The sequence below is a fragment of the Geotrypetes seraphini genome, chromosome 16, assembly GCF_902459505.1.
Source record: "Geotrypetes seraphini chromosome 16, aGeoSer1.1, whole genome shotgun sequence".
In the NCBI taxonomy this organism is placed as follows: Eukaryota; Metazoa; Chordata; class Amphibia; order Gymnophiona; family Dermophiidae; genus Geotrypetes; species Geotrypetes seraphini.
The window spans coordinates 47488487-47507402 of record NC_047099.1 but is presented as its reverse complement, the minus strand read 5'-3'; the positions used below and the strand labels follow the sequence as shown (position 1 = coordinate 47507402).

The 18916-nt window shown below is 44.7% G+C and overlaps 1 protein-coding gene across 1 annotated transcript in view; it reads right to left on the bottom strand.

Annotated features, from left to right (window-relative positions):
- The window catches only part of S1PR2 (sphingosine-1-phosphate receptor 2), a 38870-nt gene extending 38368 nt beyond the window's left edge, over positions 1–502 (bottom strand). The window contains exon 1 of the mRNA XM_033923093.1: positions 134–502. The gene's annotated coding sequence lies outside the window, so the exon portion shown is untranslated. The remainder of the gene's footprint in view (positions 1–133) is intronic.
- Positions 503–18916: the final 18414 nt, after the last annotated feature.

Below are 18916 nucleotides of genomic sequence, written 5' to 3'. Positions count from 1 at the left end.
AGTGGTTCTGCCAAGTTCACCTTGTGCCTTGCAGTGAGAGCAGCCCACACAAGCCCCAGACCGGGACGTTTCGGGCTTGAAAGCCGAACTCTTCGACCGAATCAGGAGGGAGAAGCCCAAAAGTCAGCCTTACCAGGTGGAAGAAAGAGAAGCCGCCTTGAATGGTCGGCGAGCCCGCTCCGCCTTCACTCGGCTTTCCGCGGGCACAGGGTCCCCCCCTCATTCTTCTCGGGGAGAGGGGTCTCCAGGTGGTTCGGCTCCCTTGCTTTGCGATCCAGATGTGGCCGCTCCCGCAAAGGCAGCCAGGACGAACAGCTGCCGCTGCTGGTGGCTCCGAAGGAGCCCGATCAGCTGCTCCACCCCCGCCAGGTCTGTCTCCTCCCATCCCGGCACATTGCGAGCACTAGGAGCCCCTCAGCCCCCTTCTCTCCTGCCACCCCCAAATAAAGCTTGCATCTTGCTAAAGGTCTCTGTCCAAACAGCAGCACTTCTCCAGCCCTTTGACGTCTGTGGTGACAAAGTTCAACGTTCGCTTTAGTCTTGCAACTTTTGATATACCACACAATCACACAAAAGGATGACCTGAGAGGAAGCAGCCCCAGAAGCTACTTCAATGTGCAAAGATAGAACAGGCCAAGGCAAGAGAACATGCATGGGACCAGCTGGGCATGAGGTTCATTGCGTTCGGTCCCCTAGGACAAGCAGGATGAGTCAGCCACATATGGGTGTTGTCCCAACAGCTCCCAATTTGCGGATAAGCTCTCCAATAGCTCAGAGAGATTTTTTTTTTCTCTCTGAGCACGTGCAGATTGGCTTCGGTCCCCAGAAGGTCGCTGGTTCTGCCGGTCCCCAGAAGTGGGTGGCACTAGCTTGCTAGTTAACATCGCGGGCTGTGAGTTGAGATCCACTCCTACCTCTGCCAGTGCCATTCGCAAACTGCTTTGTACCCCACTGGCTCTGGCACTCAAGAGTGTAAGCTCTTTAAGGTAGGGACTCATGTTATGTTAATCAGGTTTTCTAGTCTATTCAGTTCAAGGTCAGGTTACATTACAAGAGGTTGGGTCAGTTACCCAGGAAGTTACAATGGACAGTTTGACACAGCATTCAATAGAGTTGGAAGTACAGGTAGATCAGTCCAATTATTAATACAGTTTGGTCATAATTACATAGACATAATTATACGTTCAAGTAGGTCGTCGTTGGCTACTACTACGACATCAGTTATATAGCACTGAAAGACATATGCAGCGTTGTACATTTTGACATTTATAGACAGTCCCTGCTCAGAAGAGCTTAATATCTAACTTGGACAGACAGACATGACATATAGGGTTGCGGATGCAGAACCCAAGGTGAGAGGAGTTAGGAGGTTTTTTCCGAGAATGGACATTTCTCTGCTGCCTACTTTGTGTGCTTAGGGCCTTAGGCCAAAAGGGGACTTAGATGTTGTTTTTGATTAGGCCCCGCCACGTCTCTACTGTAGCGACAATACATTTTTGAAAGGGTGACTATGATAAAATGGGGAAAATTGTTAAAAAGAAGCTAAAAGAATCAGCCAAAAAGGTTAGAACTTTAAATCAGGCATGGACATTATTTAAAAATACTATTTTGGAAGCCCAGATCAGATGTATTCCAACTATTAACAAAGGTTGAAAGAAAAGCAAACATCAACCAACATGTTTAAAAAGTGAGTTGAAAGAGAATATTAGAGCCAACAAAAAATCCTTAAAAAATGGAAAAAGAATCCAAATGAAGAAAAGAAGAAGCAACATAAGCACTAGTAAGTTAGATGCAAAACTTTGATAAAGGCTACATCAAAAGCAGAACGCCTGAGAGAATCTGTCTTGGCTAGATTGTAAGCTCCTTTGAGCAGGGACTGTCTCTTCTTGTCTTGATGTGCATCGCTGCATATGTTTAGTAGCACTATAGAAACGATAAGTAGTAGTATGTCATCTATTGCTTATGTTTGATTTATTCTTGCCTTGAGTGAACTCCTTCAAAAAGGCAGCAAATAAATAATCACTGATAAATTTAGCAGTTAAAAAACTAGGGAAACATTCTAACGATAACTTACTTCACTATCCACGTGTTAATAGACCCCCCCCCCCTTTTTTTTATTAAGCCGTGGTAGAGGTTTCTACCATGGCCTGAAGGGTTAAATGCTTCGACACTCGTAGAATTCAGCTTAGTAAAAGAAGGCCAGAACTTGTCTTTAATGTTTGCTTATCAAGCAGCTGGCTGGTGGAATTCTTTACCAGCTACTTTGAGACGCTTAATTAATTACAAGTTCCTAAGATTTTTCATTTTGGAAATTTGTTCTTTATAAATGGAATAGGTTGAATATTTATGTTAGCTTTATGGGCCTAATTCTAAAAGCAGCATCCCTATTGTAGGGCATCCCACTACCGTCTAAAGTTTTCCTGTCTGTGTTACAAATCAATATTTGGCCTAGCTCCCACTTACCTGGTTTCTCACTTCAATCTGGCAAGTTATCTTAGGCCCACACAAAGAATACATCTGTTCTCCTATCTGACAATAAAAACCTGCCACTACAAAAGATTCTTGGATAGAACTCTTGCCTTCCAGGCAGGCAAATGGAACGATTGGCTTAGTAACGTTTTCGCGCTCTCATCATCCTACTTCAATTTTAGAAAACGGGTAAAAACGAGCTTGTTCAATCGATTTGTTAACTAAGAATCTACTCAGCTCTGCTTACTCAACCAGTAACCTAGCTTTCATATTCCTTCATTATGTAAGATTGTAACCTCTTCGCTGATTGTCCAGCGCTTCTTGCTGTAAACCACCTCGAACTTCTACGGCTTTGGCGGTATATAAGAATACAATTATTAATGGACCAGTCGGGACGCACATGTTTTTTTTTTTTTTTTTAAATCGATGGTGCAAAGGATGGCTACAATTTAGGCGTTCATGTTCATAAGGAGGCATGCCTATGGGCGGTTTACACTGGAAGTGGCCTTAGCCCTCCGTAGGCGTTCCTAGATGCTTCTCATAGGCGTGAGCCAGATACCTTAAATGTACGCCTGCGAAATGCTGGCCTACATTTAAGGCATCTGTAGAAGAAAATAGATGCAATTCTGGAAACAGCGCCTACCGGTGATTGACATGCAGTAGGCATCCATTTTTCAGGCATCGTTTCCAGAATCAGGCCCCTATGTTCATACTTCATTTTTCCTATGCTCATATGTTCTTGATGTAAACCACTAGGAACCCTTTGAGGGAATACTATATGTCATGTCATGTAAAGAAACCCAGGGATGAACCATGTTCTATGATCATTCACGAGGCAGGAAACTGGAGGGACCTCATTATCCTCTGGTCCCTCGTATTTTCTGTTTCCTGGTTTTAAACCACAACTTTGTCTCTCAGGCATTAGAAGCCTCTGATTCAAAGACTCCCCTGCAGAAGTCTGCAGCTGTAATTCCAGTCTAGGTTCGACTGCACGTTGTTGTTTTTTAAAACAATCTCTCACTACATTCTCCCCTTTCCATTTGTGTCCTGCCAGGGTCTCCTTCCATGTTCTGCTTTTAATCAAAGCCTTCCCTCTCTTGACTCACTGCCTGGAGTATGTTCAAACTGAAAAATCCAGTCCAGGAAGGGGACTTTTAAAACCTCTCTTCTCCCTTCCACCCCCGCTTTTGTCCAGGTTGAGGACATTAGCAGATTTTATTAGAATATTGCTTGGCAGTATTTGCAGGGTTACTCAAAAACCTGATAAGTGTCATAGGAGGAAAGTGTTGAATGATTAACCTGGGCCCCAGTGAAAGGATAAGGAAGGACCGCCCTCCTTCCCCTAAGAGCTTTTCCCAGTGACTCTGGTTTCTGATGTGAAATTTGAGCCCAGTCCTTCTTTCTGACATCCCCCTCCTTCCCTCATAAGAGAAGTAGGGGGGGGTCTACATTTTAGGTCTGTGGGTGTGTGCTTTCTATGTGTGTTGGGGAGGGTGGTTTCGTAAGTTCCAGTATTTCTTATCCGGGAGTTGGGGGTGCTCAAAGGACCAATAGGCGCCAGTCAGACAAGGCCATGTTGGAGAAGTTGTGGAGCCTTTTCCCAAGGCTCTTGAAATTGCTTAAGCCCTCCCCTCCTCCAGTAAACTTCTCAAGATCATGTGTCACTGATCAGGGAAATGGACCAAGCCTTAGTACTTTTACCTTTGGAAATGGATTCCCATTACACCTGCCTTCTGCAAACTTTTCTCCTTAATGATTTACAGGCTGGGGGAAGGCTGGGGTCTGTGTGTTTAATACCAGCGGAACATCTTTTTGCCCCCTCTCCCTGGTTGCTGATGCTGTTTGGGACAGAAAACTGGTAGTGTCATGGTCCTGGTGGCTACCCTGTTCCGCTGTCTCTGGCTTTGAGTGCCTGAATAATATGTCCAGAGATTTAAGAGACCCCTTCTACAAGGTACATATAATAACAAGCTGCAAGAGCTGGTGAGGCAAACACAGGGTCTGCTAAAAGGATGTCACCTCATCTCTACTCGGGCATTGTCTTGTGTAACCCTTTTCTGAACAGCCGGGTTCTTTGTCCATTAGGATGCATGGGAATCCCATAAAGGCACTGCATAAAAATATCATGCAAGAAGATAGTTCAGTGGGGACAACGGAGACAGCAGATGGAGTGGGAGAATCCCAGAGAGTCCTGTTTGATCCCTTGCTTGATCCATCACTCCATGTGTGATTTTCAACAAGTTACTTAAATCTCAAATGTAACTCACAGGCTGTTTGGGGAATGAACATGTCAGTGATGGTCTGCGAGCTAAGATATTTCATACAGGAGAGAGAGAGAGCTCGATCCCCAAACAAGTCCAGATCAGTTCTGAGGATCACAAAGAACTGAAGCCATATGACAAAATGGCACAAAGAGTAGCCTAGTGGTTATAGAACTGGGATGATTACAAGAGAAGTCCAGTTCAACTCCCATTGCTGCTCCTTGTGACAGTAGGCAAGTCACTGAATCCTCTTGTTACCTCAGGAACAGACCTAGAAGTCCTCTGGTGTCAGGGAAGTACCTGAACACTTCTGAAAAAGGTATGAGCTAAACCCAAGCAAGAGCCAGGAGATACTGGGGCGCACTGAAAGGAAGAGGTTGTTAATGCCCCCCTGTGTAGAATTTATTTAGATTTGACCTGGAAAGCTGGGGTATAGTTCTGGAGGCTGTACCTATGAAAGAAGGAATCTGTCCCCAAAATCCTATGAGATAAGATTTATTGACCCAATATGGAAGCCCTAGAGAGACCTTCAACAGTAGAAATAGTGCACAAAACACAACATTTATTCAGAGGAAAAAGTGCTCCAGAACTCGAAATCATGGGATGAAGATCCAAAGGGGACAGATTAAGATCATCAGAAGTATGAATGGACAAGCCACTCATGAGAGGAACCAATGGACAGAAAGCTCAAGACAAGCTCACAGGATCCCTAGCTGTGAGGAAAAGGATGGAGATCAGCTGGGTATCTGTGCAACAGTAGTAGGAATAAACCTGAGTAGAGACTCAAAAGGCTTCCCAGTTCTGGTTTTCAGAAGGCTGTTGCCTCATCACAGCATATTGTCATCCAATTGTTTACTTCTTTCTTTCTTTCTTTCTTTTTTAATCTCTGACCCATGTTGCTTTGTTACCTGCCATGTCCTCTAAGGGAACTATGCCTGTCAAAGAAAAAAAAACAACTGCATAAGGACAAAATCCGAGCAAGGTCTAGGGGTAACAGGGGTCTCAATCAGTGAGTGTGAGGGATGGGAGATGTGGGAACAAAGGAGTCTTTTCTCCATTGCCGGTATGCTGGGCCAAATGCAGTTCTTATTGAGAGAGAAGCTTTGTCCCTGAGGCTCTTTGCAACTGGCCCTTGGTGTACTTTATTTTTTTTTTTTAGGGGGGGAGGGGAGTGAAATTCATTGACCCAAAGTCAGATCATGTCCCTGCTGCTGGATGTTGCAAGTCTGTAAGGGGAGTAGGAACGTTCTCATTAACACAGAATGGGGATGTAATTCATAACAGAGAGATGCTGGAGGGTGGGAGTGAGAAAGCTGAATTCAACGGGTGCAAGAATGGGCAGTGGGGGCTAAAAGTGCAGTGGGATATCTTTTTGTTCCGAAGAATCAAACTGCAGTCTCCAGTTGCTGATACTAGGTTGAGCAAAGTACAAGTGGGGGACATAACCCCTCTGGACCACCCCATTCCACTGCCTATGAAGGGGGCAGGATTTAATTCCTCCAGGTGAGTTGAAGTGAAGAGGGAGAGAATGGTGGGGAAGGGTGAGAAGCAGAGTAGTCTGACTGACTGGGCACAGAATGAGAATTGGGTCACAATAGGAAGAGCTGAGTAGAGGTGGGGCAGGAATAGTGTATCCTTGAGAGGTGCTGTGGTATGGAGGGTTGCATGCCCACTCTCTCTCACTTAGAATTCCTCTTTTCCATACAGATAATCTAGATTTTTGCACCAAAAAAATGTTTCTACATACATATACCAGGCAGTAAGGGACAAAAAAATGTGTACTTTCCTGATAGAGTGAGAAGCTATTTTAAGTCAAATTAAAAATATAAATATAAAAAAATGAAGACATAGTTATACTCCCAGGGGCCTAGAAACATCCAAACTTTCAAAGAGCAGAAACAAATCTGAAAGTGAAACGTTAGGTGCATGTTTCGGACACAGACTCCTCTGGGAGACCCTTTAGCTAAGGCGGCTTGTTTTCTTTGGCAGAATGAGAATGTTTTCATGGAATTGCAAACTCAGACGTGTAGCAAAAGAAGCTGGGGGAAAAAATGTCCCCATCCTCTTCCTCACACCCCTTCACTAACAATCTTGTCAATGTGCTCCTTGGATAGAGACCCTTCACCGTTTGCAGTGGTTCTGAACCCTCTGCTGTGAGGGTGGCTATTTATGAGCCATTAGATTCATCCCTTCTCCTGCTAGCTAGGATGCACCTTCTCTTTCCTTGATAAAGTTACCTCTTGAGGGCATAGGTCTGGCTCGGAGCTGAGTAGCAGGTGAGTCTAGGCTGAGAGCAGGGTGAGTTGAGGTCTGAAGCGTTACCAGATATGCCTTCCAAAGTTGCTTGACAAGCCTGTTTTTGTTCTTGGTTGAGGATCAGCATTCTTTTTCCACTGGCTTTTGGACTATTAATTTTCCGCTTGTCCCTTGGATATGTCTCAAGAACATCTGGAGAAAAGGCTCATATGAGAAAGTCAGGGGAGAGGGAAAACAGCTGGAAACCATTAGCAGCTGGGTGGGCAACACAGTAAAATGGGCAGGACTAGAGCATAAGAGTTCACAATCTTAAAATACACCCTAGTTTAGTTTAGCACTGAGATCCTGATAGATGTTTCTTCCAAATGGTCATCTTGTTCACTTCCCATTAATTCAGAATTTTAGCTGTGTTTCCTTCTCTGTTGGGCCTATTCCATCCCCTTGGATTTTGGAAGCTCATCATCAATGGTGATTAATAGTCTAATGATAGGCTCAATACCAACATCTTGGAAACATGCTTTAGCTCCACAATTTTTAAAAAATTCACTAGTCACAGACTCTCCTTCTAATTATCATCCTGTTTCAAATCTCCCATTTCTCTAAAATCTTACTGAACTTTTAGTCTTAGATTTTGTTGAGTCTAAAAATGTTCTCCATCCTCGTCAGTCCAGATTTTGCCCAGGGCAAAGCTGTGAGACAATGTGAGTGTCTCTGATTTTTTTTACAGTCTTCGTTTTATTAGATCTCACTTGCACTTTTGATTTGGTAGATCATCCTATTCTTCTTTCTCATCTCCAAGATATTGGTATCTCTGGCTCAGTTCTCTCTTGGTTTTCTTAATAATCATTCTTTTAAGGTTTAATTTTCAGGCTCACAAGCCAATACTTTTCCTATCACCTATGGTGTCCCTCAGGGTTCAGTACTTGCCCCTATTCTTTTTAATATTTTTTGAGTCCACTGGCACTTCTTATTCAGGAATAAGGAATTAATGCATTCATCTATGCAGATGATATTTTGCTGTTGCATGAGTCTAATCCGTTAGCCCCAGATATTTCACCTTTAACTTCAGTTCTTCATCTGGTTTCAAATCGGTTATCTAACAACCAACCTCTTCTTAATCCTTAGCTTGTTGGATATCTGGGAAGCATCCGTCACCAACTGTTGCCCTCTCCTTGTAGACTCTGTCTCATTTTAGATATCTTGGTGTTATTTTAGATCAACTTCTTATTTTTGATTCTCACACTTCAGCTCTTGCAAAGACTTTGTTCTATAGTCTGAGACAATTTAGATCAGCCTGTTCTCTTTTAGATCATTCTTCTCAAAAGACTGGTTTGTATGCTCTCATTTTGTCTAAGCTTGATTGTAATAGCATTTTTTTTTTCTGGACTGACTGCCTGAATGTCTACTTCACAGGCTTCATTCCATTCAGAAAACAGCAATCAGATTACTTTCTCGTGTTTCTTGGTAAGAGTGAATTACTTCTTTCTTCATTCATCATCATTGGCTTGCTATGGCAATGCTCCTTCCTACATATCATCCCATATTCATAGTTATAAGAACATAAGAAATGTCGCTGCTGGGTCAGACCAGTGGTCCATCATGCCCAGCAGTCAGCTCACACGGCGGCCCTCTGGTCAAAGACCAGCGCCTTAACTGAGACTAGCCCTACCTGTGCACGTTCTTGTTCAGCAGGAACTTGTCTAACTTTGTCTTGAATCCTTGGAGGGTGTTTTCCCCTATGACAGATTCCGGAAGAGCGTTCCAGTTTTCTACCACTCTCTGGGTGAAGAAAAACTTCCTTATGTTTGTATGGAATCTATCCCCTTTCAATTTTAGAGAGTGACCTCTTGTTCTCCCTACCTTGGAGAGGGTGAACAACCTGTCCTTATCTACTAAGTCTATCCCCTTCAGTACCTTGAATGTTTTGATCATGCCCCCTCTCAATCTCCTCTGTTCGAGGGAGAAGAGGCCCAGTTTCTCTATTCTTTTGCTGTACGTCAGCTCCTCCAACCCCTTAACCATCTTAGTTGCTCTTCTCTGGACCCTTTCGAGTAGTACCGTGTCCTTCTTCAGGTACGGCGACCAGTGCTGGACGTAGTACTCCAGGTGAAGGCACACCATGGCCCAGTACAGCAGCATGATAACCTTCTCTGATATGTTCGTGATCCCCTTCTTTATCATTCCTAGCATTCTGTTTGCCCTTTTCGCCGTCGCCGCATATTGCACAGACGGCTTCATCGACTTATCGATCAGAACTCCCAAGTCTCTTTCCTGGGAGGTCTCTCCAAGTTCCGCCCCGGACATCCTGTATTTGTGCAGGAGATTTTTGTTACCGATATACATCACTTTACACTTATCCACGTTGAACCTCATCTGCCATGTCGATGCCCATTCCTCGAACCTGATTATGTCACATTGCAGATCTTCACAACCCCCCTGAATAACTTCGTATCGTCTGCAAATTGAATCACCTCACTCATTGTACCTATGTCCAGATCATTTATAAAGATGTTGAAGAGCACGGGTCCAAGCACCGAGCCCTGCGGCACCCCACTGGTGATGCTCTTCCAGTCCGAGTATTGTCCATTTACCTTGATTGCTTTGTTGCTCAAGTTAGGATAACTACTGCATAAAAAATAAAACTAAAAACATAAGCGTCACCTCTGCTGAGTCAGACCATGGGTCCATCACGCCCAGCAGTCCGCTCCCACGGTGGCCTCCCCCAGGTCCATGACCTGTAAGTGATCTTTTTACCTAAAACATTTTATTCCCTAACCATTTAATATCCTGTATGGTAACCATCTAACTATACCCTTCAATCCCCTTTTCCTTCAGGAAATCATCTCATCCCTCTGTTAGTTTTCAAGGACCAATCACGTCAAAAAATGATGCTTGGCTGGGTGGTGGTATCTTTACACACAAAGACTCTCATAACATTAACAGATTCTTGCATATGCGACGTGCATGTCATTCGCTCTTGGCACACCCAGAATCTCTTCAGGGTATATCACTGTGCCATGGCACAGTAGCCAGCTCAGAGCATCAGGAATAGAATAGCGTTTGATGCACATTTTTTCCGTGCCCAAAGCTGGGCACCGTTTATTGAATCTAGTTCAAAATGTAAAAACAGCTGAAGCAAGAGGATCATTCAAAGAAAACAGACGTGACCCCCAATCATCAGAAAAATGTGTACTATAAGAACCAGATGTATTAGGTCAAAAAGGCAAGGAGCAGTCTAAGGAAATACCTTTCTATGGAATTGGGGGGGGGGGGGGTGATAGGCACAGGGATCTCTGAGGGAAAGGAAGGCGTACTGCCTGGATAAGCTGTGTGGTCTTAACTGCAGCTATTATCTGTTTCTACAAAAAGAAAGGAGACCTCTGAGCAAGATCAAAAGGCTGAACAAGGACATATATACCTGAAGCTTTACAGCTGGGGCGTTCAAGAGGCCTACATGCATGGGTTTGTCTGTCACCGTTAGCTCCCTCAGGGTCATATTTCCAAGGTCAGACTCAGCAGCATTTGTCCTTAGGCTTCCAAAGTCCAGCAGGCATCTGAAGCCCTTCCTGGCTGGGTCTGCGGTCTCAGACTCCTATTCCCCTTACCCCCCACCCCTCCCTGCCCATCTCTGGACTACATTCTGAAAAAAATGTCATGGTCGTAGCAGCTGTGGAGGGGGGAGGTGGGAAGCAAGGAATATATATTTAAGTGGAAAGCAGAGAGCGGTGGAAGGAAATGGTCTGGAACTGCCTCTAATGACATCTCCAGAGCTTCATGCCCAGTCTGTGTGAAACAGCACAAAAGGCCCTTGTCACTGCATATGGATGGGTCATCTGAGACCTATCAGCTAGGCCCCCCTCCCCAGTCTTATGATTGCAATGAGCTAAGAATCTGAGAAGAACTGAGAGCCAGAAGTGCAAAGCAATAGTCCCATCCATACAAGGAGGGAGAAAATCTTTCATATATCCGATGTAGCTGATTTTAAAACAGATTTGGAAAAGTGGCATGGAATGCTGCTACTATTTGGGTTTTTGCCAGGTACTTATGACTTGGATTGGCCTCTGTGAAGACGGGAGGCTGGGCTGGATGACCATTGGTCTAATCCAGAAGGCTATTCTTATGTGAAACAAGGAAAGGACAGTCAAGCCATTGTGACATCACTGCTGAGGTTGGCTCTTAGCCACTGGTGGAATGAAGCATTATGACATCACAATCTCAGCTCTGGAATGTTGCTACTCTTTGGGTTTCTGTCTGGTACTTGTGACCTGGATTGGCTTCCGTGAAGGCTATTCTTATGTTGTCAAGGAGCTGATTTTCAGCAAGATCCAGCAGGCTAATTATTTAGGGAGCTAGCTAGATTTTGGAGTTAGCCTTCACCTTTTCTGTTATGTGGCAGTAAGGGTCGACCATGTCAGAAGTAGCTCAGGGCAGGTTACATTCAGGCACAGAAGGTATTTTCCTGTTCCTAGAGGATTTACAATCTTTGCAAAAAAAAAAAAAAAATAAGGGCTTTGAAAATTTCAGCGGCAGGGGTATTACTGTGGAACAATCTGACAGGACCACTCAGGTTACTTTCAGGCGTCCAGAAATGTAAAAACAACTTTATTTGTAGAGGCGTTTTCTTGAAAGATTGATTTATTATTTGAAAGTTTTTAGATGAATGTTTGTTGTCTGTTGTTGTATTTTGACCCCCTTAGGTTTAAGCGGGCTAGAAATTTTTTTAATAAATAAATATTTTATATAAATATTATTTAAAAGCCTTATAGCCTGCGTAAGCCTAAGCGGATTAGAAAATGCATAATCCTAGAAAACATAATAATTAATTGCTTACTTCACATTTACTCAGAAAGCCTCTATAAAAAAGAGATGTTTTGAAACTGTATATTTGTAATCATTCTCAAATTTCCAACCAGATTGCCACGGATATAGCCGTAGCCCTTGTACTGGCATATTTCACTTCCTGTATCCCATCGAAACATAAGCGCATTATGACCTCCGATCTTAAAGATCGACGTGGAAGATGTAATGTCAGAGCTAACACCTTGAATACGTTCTGAGATTTAACAGGTAACCAATGCAATCCATGCTCAAAGCCCACCTTCTAAACACCAATATCTGTCTTATCATTCCCTCTGTAATTCCTCCACCTGAGATGCACCTTCCTGTCCAGTTTGTCTGTCTTGACTAGATTGCAAGCTCTTTGGAGCAGGGACTGTCTCTTCTGCGTTTTGACGTATATCTAGTAGCACTACAGAAATAATTAGTAGTAGAAGCTGTCTGAACTCCATGACTTCACAGTGCATCTGGGTCTTGATGACATCATAATGCAGCTGTATATGGTTCCCCCATCTGAGTATTGTGTATTGATTCTTGGCCAGTTTGTCTGCCTTGACTAGATTGTAAACTCTTTGGAGCAGGGACTGTCTCTTCTGTGTTTGACATATAGCGCTATAGAAGTGATTAGTAGTAGAAGCTGTCTGAACGCTCCGTGACATCACAATGCATCTGGGTTATACCCAGAATTCTTGATGACATCATAATGCAGCTGTATATGGTTCCCCCACCTGAGTATTGTGTATTGATTTTTGGCCAGTTTGTCTGTCTTGACAAGATTAGATTGTAAGCTCGTTGGAGCAGGGACTGTCTATGTTTTGATGTACAGCGCTGTGTACTAGTGTACTCGTATGTCTAGTAGCACCATAGAAATAAGTAGTAGTAGTAGGGTGAGGGAGGGGGAACAAGAAGGAGAAAAGTAGAGGCACTAACCAGAGATGCAAGAAGGAGAGGGGTATAAGGGGGAATGCAGAGGAGCAGAGACACTAACCTGAGATACAAGAACTGCTGAAGGAAGAAAGAAGCACGAGGAAAATAGCAGGAGCACTGTACGCAACACTGTACATTTAACATTCAATAGACGGTACCTGCTCAGAAGAGCTTACTAAGGCTACAGGAACTGCTGAAGGGAGAAAGAAAGCCTGCTAATGTGATCCTTGAGAACACATTTACTTAACCTGCTTTTGTTTTGCCACAAACTTGAAACATTTACGCACCAAGTTGAAAATAGGAAGAGTATCTGAGTCGTGATCACCTTACATTTCCCCCGTGTCGGGTATTTCTGGGGGAGTTGATATTTCCACAGAAAATCAATAAATAAAACAGAGCTGTTCCCGGCATGGGCGAAGTGTCAGAAGGCAATGAGGAGGTGGAAGTGTCTGCAGAAGGTCATGGAAAGGAAGCGGCGGTGGGTGGGGGAAATCGTTTGCTATCAATGAGGTCTAAAGTGTCTCAGGATAGAAAACCACACAGACTGTGAGAAGAGGGGGGGGGGGGGGGACATGAACAAAAAAGTCCCTGGCTGAAAATCCCTCCACGGGTTTTTTGAGCTGACAGAAGCCTCCTTTCAGCTTTTTGCTTGGCTCCAACCCGTAGCCATGCAGTGGTGAGGGGTAGAGGCTGGGGGGGTGGGGGGGTGCTGCTTGTGCATCCATGTATGGCTGAAGTCATGAACTGTTTTCTTGCTAAATTTCCCCCAAATGATAGACTCACAGGGTCATTTTGTGGTTCCCATAGGGTGACACTTTCTTCATGACAGGCTGGGGGCGATTTGCAGGTCCTGCTTCTACCATTTTTATACCGTTTACCAAAAAACAAAACGGTTTTCATCATTTAAAAATAAATCATAATCACAAAATCGACATAATTAAACAATTTCTTCTCTTCAGATGTCAACTGATAAATCGCAAGAATCCAATAGCAAACATGGTTAAGCGGATTCTTTTCCTCAGTAACAAACTGAGGTTTGAACCGTTTCTTACATTGAAACCGGTTTTCACACAGTCGCAATTCCACATTTTAGAACCAGCAATACATCCAGTGTCTGCTTCATTTCCCTCCCCCATGAGCTCCACTCAGCTTTTAAATCCCTCCTATCTGTGCCCTTCATCTTCTCTGCCAACTCCAGACTCCGTCCCTTCGGCCTTGCTGCGCTACCCGAATCCCTACGGCGGGCTCCGTCTCAGGCAGTGTTCAAGGCCTTTGAGAGTGCTTTCAACTCCTAACTCCTCTCTCCTTGGATTCTGCATCCCCAACCCATGTCTGTCCGAGTGAGATTGTAAGCTCTTCTGAGCAGAGACCGTCTAGAAATGTCAACATATACAGCGCTGCGTACATCTTTCAGCGCTATAGGGGTGACAGAAAAAGTCGTCTCATGCCACCTGCCCACAATGCAGTGATGGATCAGGAGAGGCCGAAGAGCCACAGCTAACATCAGCACTTCAGACCTAAAGAACCCCAAAGTCACCCCACAAACATACACTTTTCAAATCCAAACAATGCAGTGCCACACACACTATCTAACCTCCCCCTTTACAAAAGCGCAGAAGGCCAGTGCGCTGAATACTCTGCGCTGCTTCAAAGGTCATAGAGTTCCTATGAGCGTCGGAGCACTGCAGAGCATATAGCGTGCCGGCCATCGTTTTTGTAAAAGGAAGGGGGGGGGGAATCTGTTCCTTATACCTTGTTTAACTGTATACACAACATGCCTTGAGTTTATCCCAAGGCACTCTGTACCACCCATCTTGTCCCCCCTCAGCTATAGGAAAAGCTGTATTATAGAAAAGCACTAGCGTCATATCTCTGTTATTTGATGGTTCTGATTTGGGCTTATTAGATGCTTCATAAGTATAATATCTCTCTCTCATTTGAATTTCAGTGCTGTTTTTGAAGCTGTTTCATAGTAGTCCTATTAATAAGTTTGAATTTACTGATTTTGACTTTACCTCATTCATTGTATTGATGTTTATATTTGGTCTTTTGACTACTGTTATGCTGTACACAAAATTGTAAGTTTTAAATTAAATTGTAGTTGCTTTACACTGCCTCGGGTAAATCTTCATAAAGGCAGTCATTAAATCCAATTAATAAATAATTGCACCCCAAACTCCTTCTGCTGCCATTTCTGTTACATAGAAACATAGAAATAGACAGCAGATAAGGGCCACGGCCCATCCAGTCGGCCCACCCTAATGACCCTCCCCTACCTTTACCTTGTGAATAGATCCCACGTGTCGATCCCATTTGGCCTTAAAATCAGGCACGCAGCTGGCCTCAATCACCTGAAGTGGAAGACTATTCCAGCGATCAACCACCCTTTCCGTAAAAAAGAACTTCCTGGTGTCACCTCGCAGTTTCCCGCCCCTGATTTTCCACAGATGCCCTCTTGTTGCCAAGGGACCCTTGAAAAAGAAGACATCTTCCTCTGCCTCGATGCGGCTCGTGAGATATTTGAACGTCTCGATCATGTCTCCCCTCTCTCTGCACTCCTCGAACGAGTATAGCTGTAATTTTTCTAACCGTTCCTCGTACGGGAGATCCTTGAGTCCTGAGACCATCCGGGTGGCCATTCTCTGGACCGACTCCATCCTCAGCACATCCTTGCGATAATGCGGCCTCCAGAATTGCACATAGTATCACCATGGATCTATACAATGGCATAATGACCTCCGGTTTACAGCTGACGAAACCCCAGCGTATGCAACCCATGATTTGTCTTGCCTTGGATGAAGCTTTCTCCACTTGATTGGCAGCCTTCATGTCCTCACTGACAATCACCCCTAAGTCTCGCTCTGCTACTGTTCTTGTTAGGATCTCACCATTAAGGGTATAAGTCCTGCATGGATTTTGGCTACCCAGGTGCATAACTATGCATTTTTTGGCATTGAAACTGAGTTGCCAGGTCCTAGACCAGCGCTCCAGTAGGAGTAGATCGTGCATCATGTTGTCGGGCATTGAGTTTTTGTCCGTTTGCTTTTGCCCACTATATTGCTTAGCTTGGCATCATCGACTAATAATGTTATTTTACCTCGGAGCCCTTCTGCCAAGTCACTTATGAAGATATTGAATAGGATCGGGCCCAAGACCGAGCCTAGGGGGCACTCCACTGATCACCCGTTCACCATTACCCTTTGAAGCCTACCTCCAAGCCAGTTCCCAACCCATTTTGTCAATGTCTCGCCCAATCCTCTAGAACTCATCTTGCTTAGCAACCTGCGGTGTGGTACGTTAGTGTGACATCCTTCAGTCTCACTCCTAGCTGGGCTTGTCTCAAACGCCCAACTTCAGGGACAGAACAGAACAACATCCAAATGTAGGGTTCTGCTGTTCTTATGAGTATTGTTTGGTAAAAAAACAATCTGAATTTTCTGGCCCCTGGTTAGGAGCAGAAACTCCCCTGGCCAAGGATCCAGCATTGTCTCTCACTTCCCCATCTTACTGGCAGAGGAATCTATTGGGATATGTGTCTATATGTGCGTCTGTGCACATGTATGTTGAATGCACAGGAGCAGTGTTGGGGAGTAGGAGGGGTGGAGCCCTGTCTAGTGCCTTCTAGCAACAACCTCAGTGAATGAGATGCCACAAACACGCCTTGTGCATTTTTTTACACTTTCCAAATGGGAAATTCCAAACATTGAGGGCTTAAAAATGCAGCCAAAGGTATAGGTCCTAATGCCCAGTCCCAAGGGAAGACAGAGCAGTACAGTCCTAGCTCTCTGTTATTCTAGATGCTTTATTAAGTCCTTTTCATCTCTTTATCATTCTAAATGCTTTGTTGAGCTCCTTTCCAGCCCTATCTCTTGATGATTCTAGATGCTTCCTTGAGGTCCCTTGCAGCCCTATCTCTTGATGATTCTAGATGCTTTCTTTAAATCCTTTTCAGCCTTATCTTGTTATGATTCTAGATGCTTCCTTGAGGACCCTTGCAGCCTTAACTCTTGGTGATTCTAGATGCTTTATTTAGGTCCTTTTCAGCCTTATCTTGTTATGATTCTAGATGCTTTCTTGAGGTCTCTTGCAGCCCTGTCTCTATGATTCTAGTTGACATCCCACACCATTCTTCTTTAACTCTACATAACCTAGGGATTTTTCTAACCCTGTCCTTATAGTAACATAGTAAATGACAGCAGATAAAGACCTGCATGGGGGTGCCAGCACTTGTCCTCCTCTCTGGCTCCTACTCCTTCCCTGCCCCTTCCCTTGTACCTCTTTAATGTTCACAGTGGCAGCGGCTCTTCCTTTGATGTCACTTCCTGGACCTGCGCCAAGGAAGTGATGTCAGAGGAAGAGCCTACACTGGCGCAAGCAGCAGGCTGAGGTTGCTGCTCGTGCTGTAAATGTTAGAGGTATGGGGGAAGGGAAGGGGCGTGTGTATGCAGCAGGAGGAGGCAGGGAAGGAGCGGATGGGGGTGGGGGAGGATAAGAGGGCAGGGAGGTATGCCACTGCCCAAGGTGCCTCTCGCTACGCCATTGTGCATGGTCCCTCCAATCCACCCAACAGTCACATTCATTATCAGGGTTATATTGAATCAACAATCTAGTAATTATTAATTTTACTTGCTAAGTTCCACTATAAGATGTCCCCCCCTCCCCCTGAAGGGAGTGCACTAGATGTGGTGTATTTAGATTTTAGCAAAGCCTTTGACAGTGTACCACATAGACGTCTAATAAATAAACTGAGTGCCCTCGGGATGGTCCCAAAGTGACGGGTTGGGTCAGGAACTGGTTGAGTGGAAGATGACAGAGGGTAGTGGCCAATGGAGATCGCTCTGAGGAAAGGGATGTTACCAGTGGTGTGCTTCAAGCCCTGTATTCAGATGATATGAACGTGGTATCAAATACACATACATGCTCCTGATCTGTCTTGCCGCATATGGACACAGACCGTAGACGTCTGTCCGGCATCAGCTACATTGCCCCATTCTTACAGCTAATTCCATTCCATTCTGACCTGTCTTGGGTCACAGACTGTAAAAGTCTGTCCGGCATCGGCTATACTGCCCCAGGAGACAGAGAGGAGGAAGAAAGCCCTGGATATCTCCAAAAATAATATGCTGCATGACACCAGAGCTCAGGCCCAAGTATTTCCTCATCTTCTTTCTTCTGCCAGATCGTTAGCTGAGATACAAATTATTTTCAGTGTCTTTTTCCCTCCTTTTTTCCCACTTTCCTGGCTGGAAGTGGGAACACAGAAAAGTGGAGGCCGGCCACTCCCCCAATCCTAGCCTTGTACAACTTCCAGCCACAGACCCCTTATCTGAAACCAGCAAATAGGGAGGAAACATCATAGCCGCTAGGTTTTAACAGCATGGCAACCAGAATCAGGCTTATATTATAGAATTTGATATAAGGCTCTGTAGAGCAAGAAACAAGAGGTCTCCATCTGGGCAAAAGCTGGAGGGTGAGGCACCCTCTTGGCTAGGCACAGAGTGTGAACAAGCCACCCCATGTGCAGTCAGCGGCCTCCAGACCTTCCCTGGAGGTAGCCACTCAATCTCAGCTTCTGTCATCAGCGTGAGAAAGTGCCTCCCTGGCCAAACACAGCTGAAAGAGAACTTGAAGGGGAGGGGAAGAGTGAAATAGCTGAAGCCATTTAATTTGGACAAACTGCAAAGGTTATTATGACAGAACAGACTAGTGAGTTCTGCGCGAACTCATTTCTCCCCCACATCCCTCCGGCTCTCTTGCAACATCTTGTGTACCCGGAGCCATGCCAGGTAGTGGAGAGGAGAGAGGGAATGGAGGAGCTTCCACAAAATTCTGTGTGTTTGTGTAGCGGTGGTATGTGTGTATGGGGGGAGGAGGTAAGTTACTGATAAAGTGTGTGGTGAGAAGATTGAGCTGTGACTGTGTGGAATGGAAGGGATATATGTGTACTGAAGTGGCCAGAAATGCATGTGTAGGGAGTGTGTGTGTGTGAGAAAGAGAGAGATGGAGAATGTGGATATGTGTAGTAGGGAGGGTGTGCTTTTTTTTTTTTTTTTTTTTAATAACACCAGAAAATTCCTCAAAAATTGTTCTGATATGGGGTGATAAATCTTCAGTGCTCCTGAAGCAAGAGATGGGGGCTAGAGCTTTCTGCCTCCTTCTCTCTTCCA